An 18813-nucleotide genomic window follows, 5' to 3' on the forward strand; every position below is an offset into this window, starting at 1 on the left:
AGCATTCCTAGTTCCTTTTCCTTGGTTTATTTTTCCCACATCACTATCAGGAGGGATTATATTTTACTTATTTTTTTGTTTGGTAAAGGCTTTCTCTGGAAGCAGGTGCCTGTTCTGTCCCATTACACAGCAAGACAGAGGGTAGTGCTCACATGACAACTGATGAAAATTGTATAGATATTCATTTTCTTTGTTTCTCAGTTGAGATATTTCTGGGATTTGTGCTCAAGAGTTTTATACTGCCCTAGACTTCCCTACAGGAATATATTCGCATTTAATTACAGTGGTAACTTCCTTGATAATGTATCATTTATTTGTGTCCTTCCCTTCCCTGTCTTAATTATTCACTTCACTACTGGGGTTTCTAAGGATTGCATCTCACATAAAGCAAATGCACTTGAATCCTTGTTTTGATGTCTATATCTGGGGAAAATGAAAATAACATAATGTGTGAGACGTTTGTTGATATATATATGAAAGACTGAACTTGTAGAATACACAAATGTTCAGAGATATAATTCTGAACTTTTTTCCAAGGTAATGGTAACAATTTATATTCCCATTGTCAATACATAAGAGACCTGTGAATTCAAATCCTCTTAAGTCTTGATACTTGAGATATTTATGTATTTATTGCCACAGAAAGTGTGATGATGGCTTAGTGTTGTGGTCTTGATTTATCTTTAACTTATCACCAATACTGTTGAACATAACTTTTTATCTTTGTTGGTCATATGTGGTTCCTCTTCTGTTAAATGTGTGTTCATATATTTGACTTTTTTCTATGGGTTGTTTTTTTTGGGGGGGTACAAGTTCTTTACATAGTCTTATGAATTGTGTACCTCAAAGTTTATAAATAATATATTAAATTTTTTAAGCTTTATTTATTTATTTTGAGAGAAAGAGAGAACATGAGCAGAGAGGGGCAGAGAAAGGGAAAGAGAGAATCCCAAGCAGACTCCTTGCTGTTGGCATGGAGACCAATGAGGAGCTCAAACTCACAGAACTGTGAGATCATGACCTGAGCTGAAATCCAGTGTCACACGCTTAACTAACTGAGCCACCCAGGGGCATATATATATATATATATATATATATATATATATACACACACACACACACACACACACACACACACACACACGATGTTTCTTTTTGAGAAAGAGAGACAGAGTGGGAAGGGAGGAGGGAGAGAGAGACAGAGCGACAGAATCTGAAGCAGGCTCCAGGCTCTGAACTGTCAGCACAGAGCCCAATGCGGGACTTGAACTCATGAACCGTGAGACTGTAACCCAAGCTAAAGTCATGCTTAAGTGACTGAGCCTCTCAGGTACCCCAAAAATAATATATTTTACTAGGGTCATATATATCTGTCAACTAAAGACAAATGGCCAAACTACACACCAGACCTGCTGAAGCATGGAGAGAGGAGCAGAAGCAGGTATAGATTTTCTCTTATCACCCATCCTATTCTGGAGCAGAGCCCAAACATTCAGCCAAGCTGGAGTATTTAGGCAGAATTATTAAGGAAGTACAATCTCCTCACCTGGAAATATCAGAAACTGAACTATAATGACAAAAACTTGGATCCAGCAGTATTCTTTCAGCTAAGCATATACAACCAATCCATACCTTGGTACAATTTGAGGGTTGGTGTACAATCTACATTGCAGATGTCTGACATGACAAGCCTGACATGTACAATCTACATTGCAGATGTCTGACATGACTAAAAATCATAGTTTAGGTACCAACAGTCGGTCTTTGGGCATGGTCAGGAACTGAGGTCAATTTATATAAATAGGCACACGACTTCAACACTCTACCAAGATTGATGGTTTCCATGGTTACTTTCAGTCTCTTTGTTTATCCTTGCACCAATAACATAATTACATTAGTTACTCTGGTTTCATAAATATCTTAATATTAGAAATCCACCAACTTCTTATTCTTCATCAAAATTATATTGATCTTTCTTGGCATTTGCTTTTTCATTTACAAAGCAATAGCTTTATAATACAAGACAAATAAAATACAGGATTGTATGCTATCTGATACATTACATATAACATTTAATATGGATTAATAATGTTCCTATAAATGTTTAGACCACGTGATTCATTCTTAACGTTATCAAAGTCATCCAAATATAAATTACACATAAATTTTTACAAACATATTTATTATATGAAATATTTTATACGTGTTAGAAAGAATCACATAGCATGGAGAAACAGCAGAAAGGCAGGAAGTTACTAAAATATATTTCAATAAAAGATTTTGAAAATAATATTTGGGATTTTAGTTTTCTTTATAAAAGGATGATTCGCAGATTTACTATCAGCAAACCTGAGCCACTGTTCCTCTTAAAGCAATATTCCCAAAGAATGGTCAAAGGGAATTGGTGGAAAATCCTAAAGGATCAAAAAATACTTGTTCTACCTTTGAGTCTTCGGCGGTAGATCAGGACTTTACTGAAAAAATATCCAAGACCTCAGTCCAAGTTTTTGTCAGACTTGGAGATGAAATACAGAATAAAATGATATCAAATAAGTTCTTATCAATGCTTCTACTATATGAATCACTGGAATGTTTAAACATCCTATTAGAATACCAACTATCAGTTCCTATTATAAGATAAATTAGTGTAGAAAACATAATTATCCAAACTTCCTGTTCTTGGGACTAGGAATCACATTTCTTTCTCCATAAAAGCAGAGATTAAGCCTCATATCTTCTGTTATTCTATCATCTCTTCTGTCCAATCACCAGTCACAATATGGTGATAATTTTGTTCAATCTAAGCACCATTTATTTTTTGTCATTTCTATAGATTTCTTTGTTATAGTAGTGAACTATTAAAAAGCAATCTATTCTCTGCACCAAAAATGAGAACATGAATTTGTGTGTGTGTGTGTGTGTGTGTGTCTGTGTGTGTAACTCAAGGATTACTTGAAAACTTATAAGAATCTATAGTAGTTTATTTTAAGCATTACCCCATTTTATTGAAGTCACACAATTAATCAAAATATTATCTGCCAGATGAATGCCATTATTCATCAACTTTATATGTGCAGCAGAATGAAACTTATCTCCACAGGGGTAACTAAATTTATCACAATACAAAATAACCTTCTAACTCTGGTATCTCCAGATATCACACATCATCACAATAGGAATTAACATTAGAAATTTTCTTTTCTAAGGGAGTTTTTATTTATTTCTTTAGTTTTTGCATAATTCTGGTGTGACTCTCAAGACCCATAGCTTGAGCAAGATAGCATCCTACATGGTGAGCAGAAATGCCAGGTCATATAGGCTTTTAAGATGCTGTGTCTTCCCTCTAATTCATCATATGTTACAATACAATAGCTGCATGCTAATGATAAAAACAAATCCAGGACAGATTTAAAGCATCACATGTTTTGTCAGTGTACAGAAATCAGTTGTATTTCTATACACCAATAACAAAGCAGCAGAAAGAGAAATCAAGGGATCAATTTCATTTACAATTACACCAGAAAACATAAATTACCTAGGAACAAACCAAACCAAAAAGGTGAAAATCTATACACTGAAAACTATAGAAAATTTATGAAAGAAATTGAAGAAGGCACCAAAAAAAAGAAAAAATGGAAAAACATTACATGCTCATGGATTGGAAGAACAAATATTGTTAAAATATTGATACTACCCAAAGCAATCTACATATTCAATGCAATTCTCATCAAAATAACACCAGCATTCTTCAAGAGCTAGAACAAACAATACTAAAATTTGTATGGAAATAGAAAAAACCCCGAATAGTCAAAGTAATGTTGAAAAAGAAAACCAAAGCTAGAGGCATCACAATTCGGGACTTCAAGCTATATTACAGACTATATTATCTGTAATTATCAAGAGAGTATGGTAGTGGTACCAAAAAAAGATACCTAGATCAATGGAACAGAATAGAGAACCCAGAAAAAGACCCACAAAGACATGGCTAACTAATTTTTGACAAAGCAGGAAAGACTATCCAATAAACAAAACAAAACAAAACAGTATCTTCAGCAAATGATGTTGGGAAAATTGGACAGCAACACGCAGAAGAATGAAACTGGACCACTTTCTTTAACATACACAAAAATAAACTTAAAATTGATGAAAGATTTAAATGTAAGACAGGAAACCATCAAAATCTTGCAGTATAAAACAGGTAACAATAACAAGCTCTTTGACCTCAGCCACAGCAACTTCTTACTTGACATGTCCCTGGAGGCAAGGGAAATAAAAGCAAAAATGAACTATTGGGACCTCATCAAGATAAAAACCTTCTTTACAGCAAAGGAAACAATCAGCAAAACTAAAAGGCAACTGACAGATTGGGAAAAGACATTTGCAAATGACATATCAGATAAAGGGTGAGTGTCTAAAATCTATAAAGAACTTATCAAACTCAACACCCAAAAAACAAATAATCCACTGAAGAAATGGGCAAAAGACATGAATAGACACTCTTCCAAGGAGAACATCCAGATGGCTAACAGACACATGAAAAGATGCTCAACATTTCATCAGGGAAACACAAATCAAAACCAAAATGAGAGACCAGCTCACACCTGTCAGAATGGCTAAAACAAACAACTCAGGCAGCAACAGATATTGGCAAAGATGCAGAGAAAGAGGAACCCTTCTGCACTGCTGGTGGGAATGCAAACTGGTGCAGCTATTCTAGGAAAACTGTATCAAGGTTCCTCAAAAAAACTAAAAATAAAACTACCCTAAGACTCAAAAATTTCACTACTAGGCATTTATCCAAAGGGTACAGAAATGCTAATTCAAAGGGACACGTTATCTCAATGTTTATGGCAGCACTATTGACAACAGCCAAAGTATGGAAAAAGCCCAAATGTCCATCAACTGATGAACGGATAAAAAGATGGGGATACACACACACACACACACACACACACACACACACATACATATATATAATGGAATAATTGAATATTACTCAGGAAAAAGAATGAAATCTTGTCATTTGTAACAATGTGGATGGCACTATAGTGTAGTATGCTAAGCAAAATAAGTTAGAGAAAGACAAATATGATTTCACTCATATGTGGAATTTAAGAAACAAAACAGATGAATATAGGGGAAGGGAGGCAAATATAAGATAAAAAGAAAGACAAACCCAAGAGACTAAAGTACTGAGAACAAACTGAGGGTTGCTGGTGGGATGTTGGGTGGGTGGATGGGCTAAATGGACAATGAACATTAAGGATACACTTGGGATGAGCACTGGGTGTTATATATCAATGATGAATCATTAAAAGCTATTCCTGAAATCATTAAAAAAATAAAAATGAAGAATAAAATAAAGTATCACTTGTTTCTGATCAAAATCATTAAAATTTCTTCTTCCATTGACCAGTATAAATATGAAAAACTTATGGTATATGGCATGTAAATATTTTAATATATAATGTACACTATATATAAACTTCTATATAAAAATGTATGTATATATATACATATATGTAACATATATTATTGCATTTGTTAAAAACCATAAGCAAAATAATGTATTCATTTTTCACTCTATTCTCACATAATTATAATATATTAAGATAAATATTTTATTTACTTTAAATGTTATAAATACATAAACTAAAATATTTGTTATGTATTACCTTCTGCATCAGATAAAGATGCTCTTACATACTGTTAATATATGCCTTTCAAGTATATCTGAATCATACACATTTTGTTAGCAAATTATTATTTATGATGATAATATAAATTATAATCTTCACCAAAGGGTGTAAAATTATTTATTTCCCTACATGCCTGAATACATTGACTATAATCTGCTATAGTTGTACATTTATTTTATTATTATGCTGTGAGTAAGGAGGAAAGAGAAATGAAAGAAGGTAAAGGGGCAGGAAACAGAAATATTATTGAATTTTAATAGTGAAAATGTTAACATTTATTGTAGGATTTGTAAAAAGGATGAAAAAAATGAAAATCTATATTAAGATTCTGTGTTAATGGTACAAGGATAGAAAAGTAAACCAATGGAAAATAGTAGAGACCATTATCAGGACAACAGAGAAAATGAAGGTTAGATTGGATTGAAAAGGCAGTCACTAAGTAGGAATAACAGACACAGATAAATCAAGATGCAAGTTTACAGGGAATAATATTTTTCCCAAGGACATGCTGCAATTGTAAGCTATTATTACAGTCTCCTTTTTTGAATGATAAATACATTCTTAGTCACAGTGGGAGTATGTTCTCTAAAATCATTGAGTATCAGAAAACTCAATGTTATATTCAATGTTATATTCATAAAAATAAAACATCCCACTTTTGCTTTAAGGATCTAAGTCATTCTGGCACAGAGAAGCATCCATAACTTAAAAACTCAATTCAGAGTTTCAGATAAAAAGTCTCTGGGTACATTTACATCTGTATTAATGTTGTAGATTATGATGAAACAGATTCCTGGGTCTATTATGTATTTCATAATCAATATTAACTTCTTTACCCAGACCACTGTTTTTTTTGTTTTTTTTGTTTTTTTTTTTTTTTAGGCTTCATACCCTACTTTATTTAAAATCCCCTAAATTTTATCATTTCTCTAGGTCTTATGACTCTGTCTTTTCCTTTGTTTGATGGGATGTTCCACCACTCCTCTGCTGTGCACTCAGCTTTTATGCCATGGGTCAATAAACCCGATTTGTCAGGCTACAGATTTATACCTGATGGTTTTATGTTTCTTTGGCTAAAACACTGTATGTGTATGGCTCCATGTCTTATTAAAGGTAACTCTAACATTGTTGGAAAGGAATAATTTTTCAGTTACTATGGCTGGATCAATTGGATATTCACATGGGAAAAAAAAAATTAGTCTGGAGATTTACCTTACATCTCACAAAACTCTGTTCCAAATAGGACAGAATTAAATGTGAAATATAAAACAATGGTCTTCAAAAGGAAAATTAAAAACAATGGATTACCATCACTAATACAGCTTTCTTAAACAAGGCATAAAAATAGCTGTAAGATAAAATATTAACAACTTGGGGTTCATTAGAAGTTAAAACTTCAGTTTATCAAAATACAACATTTAAAGAGTTGAAAAGCAAGCCACAGACTTGAAGATGATATTTTAATGCACATAACCAGAAAAAAAAGTGACATCTAGAATATAAGAACAATAACGAAAAGTCCTGCAAATAAATAAAAAAAGATGACCCAATAAAGTTCTCATGATTTAATGGGCAATTAAAAAAAAAAGATTTCCAAATAGACAATAAGGGTGTTAAAATGTCCTCAAAATTATTATTCATTATAAAATTTCAAAATTTCATTTAAAAATTCAAAGAGATCCAAGCATTGGTAGAGCAATGCCTCAGAAGCTGCACTGGTCTTCAGTACTGCTATGCAGGCAAGCCAGGTGAGCTGTTGATGCCGCATGTCTTGCTTCCAGTCTCATAAATGTTTACACTTTCCTGACCCTCCTGTGCCTTGGGTCTCTAAGGGTTTATTAGCTGGTTGCTGATATGCAGTTGGAGCTCCTGTGAAGCTCTTCTGTCTCCAGAGATATAATTGCCATTGGCAGACCATTTGTGTCGTTATAGTGGTGGTTCTGACATTGTTAGATCACTGATTCCCTATCTACATGGACAGCATCATTTAAATAACCACAAAAAAATCCCCTCAATCCAGTCCTTTACAGTGTCATTTCAAACAAACTGTAGAGCAGTAGTTTGTAAACTGCTGCTTATGAATGTGCCTTGAGAAAGAGGATCATCAGGAATCGACAAAAATAGGAAACCAACCCTGGAGGGACACTTAAAAAAGACACAGTGGGTTACATAGAGAGAGATGCTAACGTGAAAATGGTGCTATCATCAGCAAGGCTGTGCAAGGGTCATGTGCCCACAGTCTTGGGAACTAGGTAAAAACAAGCAAACAGGTATATAGAAAATGATGATGAAGAGGAGAACTAATGTTATTAAGAGGAATAGAAAGAACAGCTGAAATACTGCAAACTGGTTAAAAAATTATCAGCATAACTTTTGAAATCAAAATATGTAACAAAGAAACATGTTATCTATTACTTATCTATGTCCTTTTCTATATATTCCCTAGAGAGAGTATGCAACATTACACCATGACTATAATCAACTGGAACAAAATATACTTTTGGGCAGTTTTAAAAATCTTTATACTTGCTTTTTGAAATATGCCATGATAGCCTCATTTTATAGTCACTATATGTGGTATACAGATGTTTCCATAAAATATTTTATCTCTAAGTTTAGGGGTGTATTTTTTGTATTATTCATGTATAACACTATATCTACCACGAAAAGAAACACAATAGATACACTTCTAATAAAATAGCTAAAACTAAACAAAAAGAAAACTAAAAAATACCTATTATTGGCTAGAATATAGAAAGTTATGAATAACTTTCATAAATTGGTGGTGGGTACATTTGGTGCTACCTATTGGCATTCCCATTTTGGAAAGTTACTTTGCTGCAATCCCTCTCTCTGGTACATACCTAACAGAAATGTAAGTACGTTCCCCAAAAGACATAGTTAAAATTATTAATAAAAGCACAACCAATAATGGCCAAATACTGAAAATAATCCAAATGTTGTTCATAAATTTTAAGAGTGATAATTAAGATTTATTTATACAATGGATTCTTGTAGAGCAGAGATAACTTTTTCTTTAAGAGGTTAGATAGTAAATTTGTTAACTTTATGGACAATACTGTCTCTACTGAAGTCACACAACTCTACTGTTGTAGCATGAATGCAGTCAGAGACAACATGTAAACAGATGAGCCTGGAAGTGTTCAATAAAACTTTATTTATAAAAATAGTCAGTGGTTTAGCGTTGGCTCTAAGGCCACAGTTTGTTGACTCCTGTTCTACAACAATGAAAAATAATGCATAACTTCTATGTGCAACAATGTGAAAAAATATTTAGGGAAATAAGTGAGACACAAAAGAGTACCATATGAATGATTCCAATCACATAAACCTCAAGAAAGGAGGCAAAACTTCTTGGGAATTGAAGTCAGGATGTTCTTGGTTCACTTTAAGTTGAAGTGATCAAGAGGGGACAGAAGAACTTACATGAGAAATGTCAATGTTATCTTGCTTCATATGACTGATTATTAAATAAGAATATTCATTCAGAATTTTATAATTTCTTCAATTTTATTTATATATGCTATATTTTAGTGAAAAGTTCCCTTTATTACAGCATGTTCCTCAAGAATAAATATTTGTACCCATTTAGTCAATTATTATTTTACATTCCACTGAAATTTATAATTATATACGTTTACTGAAAAGCTTATTCTTTGGTATCTCATATTTGATTTTATTATTAAGAATGGGGCCTTTTTCTTACATGATGTTATGTGTGTATGTGTTTGGAAAAACTGTAACTTTTTAAATGTTTATTATTTATCTTGAGAGAGAGACAGCATGAGTAGGGGAGCAGTAGAGAAAGAGGGAGAGAGAGAATCTCAAGCAGGCCCGGCAGCATCAGCACAGGGCCTGATGCAGGGCTCAATCCAATGAACCATGAAATCCTGACCTGAACTGAAACCAAGAGTCAAATAATCGACTGAGCCAACCAGGCACCACAAAGCAATAGCTTTTACAATATGTTTTACAATGTAACAGCCTACTGAACTCTCTCCAGATATTTTGGGGGTGAGAATTGTATTTTGTTTAGTTTGATTTATTGTTTCTCTTTTGTTTGATTCATTCTTTTTATGAAAAGGTGGCATCAAGTTTTACATAGTCTTAATTTTTGCCAGTATTAACAATGTTCTTCCTTTAGAATTACTGCAATGGAAATTAGTTATACCTTGTTCTAGTGGTATACAACAAACCCTCTCACAACCTAAGGGCTTAAAACAACATTTATAATATCTAACAATTTTGTGAATCAGGAATTAGGCCTGGCCTCAGCTGGAAGATTAATTTGCAGTTCCAAATAATGATGTATATTGTCACTCGGTGACACTAAGCTGGGAACTGACAAGGTCTGAAGGATACAAGTTGTTTTCACTGATATGTCTAGTGTATTGACATAGATGGCCAGAAGCCTGGGTGTAATTGGATCTTCTCTCTCTCTCCATGTTATCTCAGAGCATTTCAACATGGTTTTGTAATAGGGTAGTTGTACTTCTTCCATGGTGGTTTAGGGCTCTCAGAATGTGAAAGGTGATAGTCTTTTAAAGGAACTCTTATACACTTTTGGTGGGAATGTAAACTGTTTCCACAGTTGGAAGTCTATCAAAAAATTAAAAATAGACATACTATGTGATCTAATAATTCCACTAGGGGATATTTACCCAAAGAGAACAAAAACATTAATTCAGGAGGATACAACCGCTATGTTTGTTGCAGCATTATTTACAACAGCCAAGATATGGAAGCAACCTAAGGACAATCATACCATGGAATGTTACAGCCATAAAAAAAGGGATGAGGTCATGCTATGTGAGAAAACATGGACAGACCTAGAAGATACTATGTGGAGTGAAATAAGTTAGACTGAGAAATAAAAATCTCATATGATTTCACTCATATGTGGAATCTAAAAAGAAACAAATAAGCAAACAAAGCAGAATCGGGCCTGTAAACACATAGAACAAACTGACGGCTGCCAGAGGGATGGGGGTGGGCAGGTCGGGGACACACATAACAGTTGAAGGCGAGTGGAGATACAGGCTTCCAGTTATAGAATGAAAGTGTTGTGGGAATAAAGGGCATAGCATAAAGAATAGAGTCAATAATATTGTAATAGTGTTGTATGATGTCAGAAGGTACCTACCTACACTTGTGAGCATAGCATAACGTTTAAACTTGTCAAATCACTGTTTTGTACATGTAAAACTAATGCAACATTGTGTGTCAACTATACTCAGATAAAAAATTAATAAATTTTTTAAAAGAATAAAATAAAATAAATAAAATATAAAAGGCATATTTTCACTTTCACCATACTGTAGTAGTCAAAACACTCATACACTAGCCCAAATTTAAGATGAAGAGACATAAACCTCACATTGTAAAGGGAGAAATGCCAAAAAATCTGCAAACACGAAAATCCATCAGAAATTTTATTTCTTCACAAGTCTTTCACATTTTCCTCCCATGATAAATATTATGAGACATACTTTTGAAACACATAAAGGTTTATTTTCTAGCTTAAAAGTAGGCAAACTTTTTCATAAAGGGCCAGGGAGTGACTATGTTAAGCTTGTAAGCCATACAACCTGTCACAATTATTCAACTGCTGTTGGAACACAACAGTCATAGATGGTATATAAATAAATGGGTTCAGCTAGTTCTATTACTTACAAAAATACATGGCTAGCCCAAGGGCCATAATTTGCCAATTCCTGGTGTAGCCACCAGGTTCTATATTTTTTTGATGTCTTAAAAAAGATGATTCTCAGAGATTATTTTGCTGGGAAAGCCTGGGGATTTGTAAGAGTTTTATTTTTAAACCTATTAAGCCTTGGCTCATTTTTTTCCCCAAAGTCTTTTAAAGAAAACAGTTACTTTTATTAATTCAAATTTTTCCTTTCAAATTTTATCATGAGCAACTAGAAGAAGTTAGTTGGCACATTATGTATTTTAATTAAGAATACCACCCCCCAGTCTGACTCATGAGCCCAATAAGTACCATTTCTCTGTTCCACATCATTACAAGTAACAGTGTTGACAAACACTTTGAACTATGCTTTGAACTATAGCATATGTAACCTTGTTACCCTTCCCAATAACAGCACCCTCACTGCTATTCACAACCTCACCAACAATCTCTCTTTGGCCCTTCCATTTTTCCCTAATACTCTACTCAAGAATTTTTGAACATTTACTAACAGCCTCCTTGAGAATCTTCCAGTTTTTATGTCTATCCTGTCCCAAGATAATCTCACATCCTTTAGCTTTTCGTAACGACAATACACAACTTTTGATTCCATATTCTATCACTGTTAGATTTCACTGAATAACAAACTACCTCAAAATCTAGTACCTTGAAACCACCAAACATTTTAATATAGCTCATGATTTTTCTTGGTTGGAAATTGGGACATGGCTCTGCTGAGTGATTCTTCCGTTCCATTTGGAGTCAACTCATGTCACCAGGTTGCCGCTATTCGGAGGGCAGCTAGACTGCTCTGGAAAATATATGGTGGCTTCATTTGCATGCCTGGCATCTTGGCATATGTATAACCTGACATCTGGGCAGAGGTGGATATAAGACTTGACTTTAGCTAGACCACTTTTGCTCTTTCCAAATAGTTTCAGGGACTCTATATATGGCCTATTTCTCTTTTTTTCCCCAAAATGATTGATGGATGATTGGTCAGTTCCATTCTTTTATTTGTTCTAATTATGTGGTACAGTATTGTCATGTATATTTTTTGTTTATTTTTTATTTTGTTGTCAAATTTTAGTTACTTAACATATTGGTTTGAGGAGAATTTAGTGATTCATCACTTACATATACCACCCAATGCTCAACATAACAAGTGTTTTCTCAAAATATTTACTTTGTATTTAGAAAAATACTTGTCACTTCTATCACTCTTCTTTGACTCATGCATCTCTGATCATTTAGTATGATTGTTTTTATTTATTCTATGGACCACAGAGAATAAAACACTCATAAACTATTTCACCAGAGTTGTGTGTTTATGGATGATGGCAGTGGTGGCACAATTTAGATTTTATGAAGTTAAATCTATATTCAGTTCTTTTTATAAAGTCTGAAAGAAGGAGATAAATAATTAATATAATATTAAAATCTATTATTCTTTATAAACCACCTAAAATATGTGGGGTCTAGAGAATATGGTCCATTTTCCAGTCTACTGCCTTAATGACTCAGTGCACAAGCAAATATATGCCTGGAGCAAAGAAGTGGTGTTGAGAGCTAAATCACTTTAGAGAGTAGACTGGTTATTATTGAAATTAGGAAGGAAGAATGACTTGTTGTAGCCCCTGAAACTGAATGGTAGGATCAGGGGAAATGAATCTTAACTATGAAATGCCTAGGGACTTTTAATAAAATTACCTCTAATATTCCAAATTTTTATTTATTCTTATCCTGAAATAACCCCTTAAATTCCCTAAAACCTCTAGTGCATTATACTATAATATATTGACATGCGAACCAGAACTATCAAAGCATTAATTTGTGATTCAAGTTGTATTCTTCCTGTGTTTATCTTAGGCAGACCTATTTAACCATTCTTGAATTATCTTCTTAAATCTTATTACCCACCTGTTAAAAGTTAATATCTTCTTGCAACTGATTTGTAAAACAACAGATATAAAATCAGATATAAGCTGTTAGCCAATGAATATGACATATGTTGAGCAATTATTTAGGACAATTGTCATCTATAAAAAAGCAAAGATCAAATCTAATAAAGCTGTGACTTTTTTAAAAAATGAGAGTTTCAGATGAGAACGCAAGTGGTGAAAATGGAATAATTTATTCCATAATGTGCAACATTAAATTAAAATTAACATCATCTCTATATATCCTCATAAAGGAATTTGCTATGATTTGTAAGAAGGCTTACATTTGGTGCCTAAGATTAAAATTTCATCGATATGTCTCTCATTTTACATAATTCAGGAAATTGAAATTTTTAGAAAAGGCTTAGCTATTTGTCTTCTTGTGGAAGTTCAGCAAAAGCTTACTGATTAATACATCTGTACAGCAGCCAGCCAATGGGTGGCCTCTGATAAATCTGATTATTACTGTATCAAATAAATGGCTCATTTATCAGCCTTTGTATACCCTGGATGTCCGTGCACATGTTGGAGAAAGATAATCACACAATGCTTGGAACAAACAAATTGGTCCATTTTCGCTAGTTTTGTAATAAGAAAAAAAAAACAAAACTGGATAGGACAGATCAAGGGTTCTCAGTTAAAAGGAATTTCATTTTGAAACCAGTTAGGAAAAAGCCCAGGAAACAGACTCTGTAAAGCTTAATGTTACGAGTAGAAATTAAGTATATATTTTAAAATTAAATCATGCTAACATGCTTTAAATTGATTTCCTCATTTTCAGTAAGTTCTTATGCTGAACATATTCATGCCTCAATAATAATTTCTTCAAAGATAAATAACCTATATTAAAAGGTTTTATGTTATTGTGCTATGTCTCAAAATCAAGGGTTTCTGTCTCTTGCACCAACTGACAAACTCTAAATTTGAGAAAATTAAAAAAATGTACATATTTATATATGTTTGTTTATCTATCATCTATCTAACTATATATAATTTGAAAGGAATATATTAAAAGAAGTGGCATTATTTGCCTTTCTATTCACACATATGATAAAGCAGTGTATTATATAAAATATTTTTGAAAGAACTGTGGGGTTTGTTTAGTATTCATGTATTATATGTAATAAAACAAGCATAAATATTCATACAAAGAATAATTTAATGTCGAATTACAATGCCTTGAATTTGCCAAAAGTTAATGTTCCTAAATTTGAAAGTTAACTTTTATGTTAATTTCTACCAATCAATTCTTGCCCAGTGTTTTTCAGATAAGAGAAAATAAAATACTGAAGAATTGACTCTCAGATCACATGAAATAGTGACATAATTCAGTTACACGGAGGTGATGAATTCCAAAAGATATAGTGAAAAGCACAACATAAATGTAACACAGGGAATTGAATCTAATAACACGCATGCACATTTGTCTTTATTGAGGCAAACTCTTGAATTCAAAATGGTGACATCCAAATTGTTAATATATATTTCACAAGACTCAGGATTGTTAATATGCAAGCATAAATCAAAGTAATCACATTATGAAATTTTCTTCTATTAAATAATAAAAAAAATTGTTTTAACTTTATAGAGAGTATGCAGATTTCCATCCTTAAATCAGCATTTAACTTTGGAAATTATCCTTTATGTAAATAAGTACTATACATCTACTACTTTGATATAAGCAATATTCTGTATACGTTAATGTCCTTTTCAGGTTTTTATATACCTTTATATTATTATTGTTATTATTATTATTATAGAAATAATGTATCTGTGTATATTAATATATGAATGTCTATGTATAGACATAGGTTGAGATATGTAATTTCTCAACACATATAGTTAATCTGAGGACCAGACTGCTGACAGTGGCTCCATTCTCTGACTCAGAGATATTAGGATGGATGAAATAAAACTTTCACGCTGTGTTCTATATATTTCTTTATGTTCAATTCTTGTATTATTCATATACTACATATGCAATTGAGTAAATTCTGAAAAATGTTTTTGAATGCCTAGTTTTCTCATGTAGATTGCAATATAGAAATAAAATTATGTTGCCATCTTTGTAATGTTTAAACTGAATCTATGACATCGTTTTATCTCCTATGATTCTCTTATTCTGTTTCAGATTTTTTTGATCCCTTGACGTTAGTATTTTTTTGTATACCTAAAATGTGCCATTTGTAATCCTAAATCCCAGTAGCCTTCTGCCCTTTGTCCTCAATAGATCACTTTCAAGTGATTGTAAGAATTATTGTCACATTCTTTCAGAATGAACTAGTTACTTCTTGTTCTTCAAGTCAGTAATCTCATTATAAAAAATTACAGTTACCAAATAGCTAGCTTCCTAAGGCTTTCTACAAATTCTCTTATCATTATACTTATGTTTTTTAGCTCCAATAAGTATTTATAAAATCTATTTCTTAAATTTATCTCAACTACATGGAACTATATGCTAAATCACTCCCTAAAATAACATGTCAAATAACTGAAGAGTATTTTTCAGGAGGCAAAGATATTTCTAAAGCATTCATAGTTATGTAACTCATGGAAGACATTCAGAATTTATCAGCAGTCATAATTACATTAATAATGTTTTAAACATACCATTTCCTTTATGTTGTTATGAATTTCCAAAATTCACAGATCTTGAGATAAGATTTCCATATGAACTATCTCATACTATATTGTTTTCCTAGTTTTATAATCTATAATTCACAAGAAATCATTTGACTATTTGAACCTAAACTAATACATTTCAAGTCAGAGTCACAGTTTCAATTCCTGTTATTGAGGAATAGATGTAATTTTTGATGGACTAAGAGGAGGGAAAATAAAGGACTCCAAGATAATGATTAAAAAACACATATGTATGTATGTGCACGTGTGTGAATGTCTTGTTTTGTGTATATGTATCTATGTTTATATGTTCATTTTCATTCAAATCATGTTCAGTACAAAGAGACACCAAGACAAATTTGTGTAAATTGACTGCTAGTAATGTGAACAAGAACATTAATGGTATTTGAGTCATTAAACTCATAAAAGTGACAGTGAATATTACAATTCTGAAAAGAAATTTAAACTCGTTATTACAATCACACAGACAAATTCCCAAGGTATTAAGATTAAGCAGTTCTATCATTAAAAAAGTATAACAGGGGCGCCTGGGTGGCTCAGTCGGTTGAGCGTCTGACTTCGGCTCAGGTCATGATCTGGCAGTCCGTGAGTCAAGCCCCGCGTCGGGCTTTGTGCTGACCGCTCAGAGCCTGGAGCCTGTTTCAGATTCTGTGTCTCCCTCTCTCTCTGACCCTCCCCCATTCATGCTCTGTCTCTCTCTGTCTCAAAAATAAATAAACGTTAAAAAAAATTAAAAAAAAAAAAAGTATAACAGATGTTGAACCTGGGTGGATCAGTCAGTTGAGTGGCCAACTCTTATGATAGTGGCATTGATCCCTATGTTGGGTTCTGTACTGAGCATTGAGCCTGCTTAAGATTTTCTTTCTCTATCCCTGTACTCTTTATTCCCACTCATGCTCTCTCTCTCTAAAATAATTAATAATAATAGTAATAAATCTATCATAAATGTAAGATTAAGACATGGGAATAAAAAAAATAAAAAATATATATACTACAACTCAAGAAATGAAATAATTAAGCAGTCAAGCAATATCCTTTTAACTTGGTGACTACAAATTATGTGGCTTAACATTTATCTGTGGGATCAAAAGAATGAAGTTTCTCAGAACAACATGCTTCCTTCTTTCAAGACATAATGGTCTATTACAGGGATTGCCAAAGTTTACATTAATGTAAATCCTAAAATAATTTTGAAAAAGATACACACTTTGTCATATTTTGTTTAATGGCATATCATTTGTATGCAACAAACTTTAAAATGTACAGTTGGGTGAGTTTTGCCAGATGTAAACACTTATGAAGCCACCAAAACAAAACAGAACATTTCTGTCACCCCATAGCTTTCTCAAGCTCCTTTATAGTCAAACCCATCACTGGCTTCAGACAGCCTTTTTGTCACTATCTTCTCAGATTTACAAAAAACGTGTATAATCATATGGTATGCTCTGTTTTATGTTTAGCTTCCTCTGTCAGGATGATTTTGAAAGTTATACCTGTTGCATGTATCAACAGTCTGCTCCTTTTTCTTGCTGAGAATAGTGTTCTATTGCATGGATGCATTACATTTTGTTGGTTCATTCATCTGCTGATTAAACTTTTAGATTGTTCCCAAGTTTTAGTTACTAAAAGTAAAACTGATGTGAACACTTTGGTACTTTTTTTGTCTAGACATGTCTTTTATTTTCCTTTTTTGGGGAAAAAGATATGTAGGAGAGAGAAGTCTCCATCTCTAGGTAACTGGATGTTTCACTCTCTAGGAGGTACACTGTTTTCCAAAGTAGCTATACACTTTCTATGTTCCTGCTAAAAATGTTCTCAAAATGTACTACTAACAGTCTTTTCATTTTAAACTTTCTCTATGATATCTAGCTGTATCAATTTATGGTTTTAATTTGCTTTCCCTTTATAACTAATAATGTGAGCATTTTCATGTGTTTATTACCCAATCTAACATCCCCTTTTGTTAACTATTGTTAATGTTTGTTAACTGTATCATTTATTAACATAAATTGTAACTAAAATTTTATGCCTATTCCTGGGGAGTGAAAGGGTCAAGTTTTTTTCACAGAAAACATTCCAAAAAATCAATTTAGATATCCTTCCCTCCAGGAGCCTGAGCCTACTTCTCCTCCTTTTGAGTACTGGCTGGATTTAGTAACCCACTTCAAACAAAGAGCGTGCAGAAAGACAGGCGGGGAGCACCCAGTAACTATTACACAGTAAAAATTGGGAAAATGCTGTCTTAACCTCAAGTGTTTGAGGTTAACATCATTTGTGATAAATAGTGTTGATATGGGCCGCCTGGGCGGCTCAGTCGTTAAGCAGCCGACTTTGGCTCAGGTCATGATCTCACAGTCCGTGAGTTCAAGCCCCACGTCGGGCTCTGTGCTGACAGCTCAGAGACTGGAGCCTGCTTCCGATTCTGTGTCTCCCTCTCTCTCTGACCCTCCCTCATTCATGCTCTGTCTCTCTCTGTCTCAAAAATAAACATTAAAAAACATTAAAAAAAATAGTGTTGATATGAAGTATCCCATAATATGATGCAATGAAATACACTATGATCCAGTAACTCCACTATTGGATATATACCCAAACTAATGAAAACACTAATTCAAACTTATATGCATCCCTATGTTTTTTGCAGCATTATTTACAATAGTCAAGATATAGAATCAACCTAAGTGTCTATCCATAGACAAATGGATATAGAAGTTGTAGTACACAACACACACACACACACACGCGCGCGCGCGCGCGCACGAATATTATGCAGCAATGAAAAAGGATGAGACTGCCATTTAAGACAACATGGATGGACCTA

The sequence above is a fragment of the Panthera tigris genome, chromosome A1, assembly GCF_018350195.1.
Source record: "Panthera tigris isolate Pti1 chromosome A1, P.tigris_Pti1_mat1.1, whole genome shotgun sequence".
Lineage (NCBI taxonomy): Eukaryota > Metazoa > Chordata > Mammalia > Carnivora > Felidae > Panthera > Panthera tigris.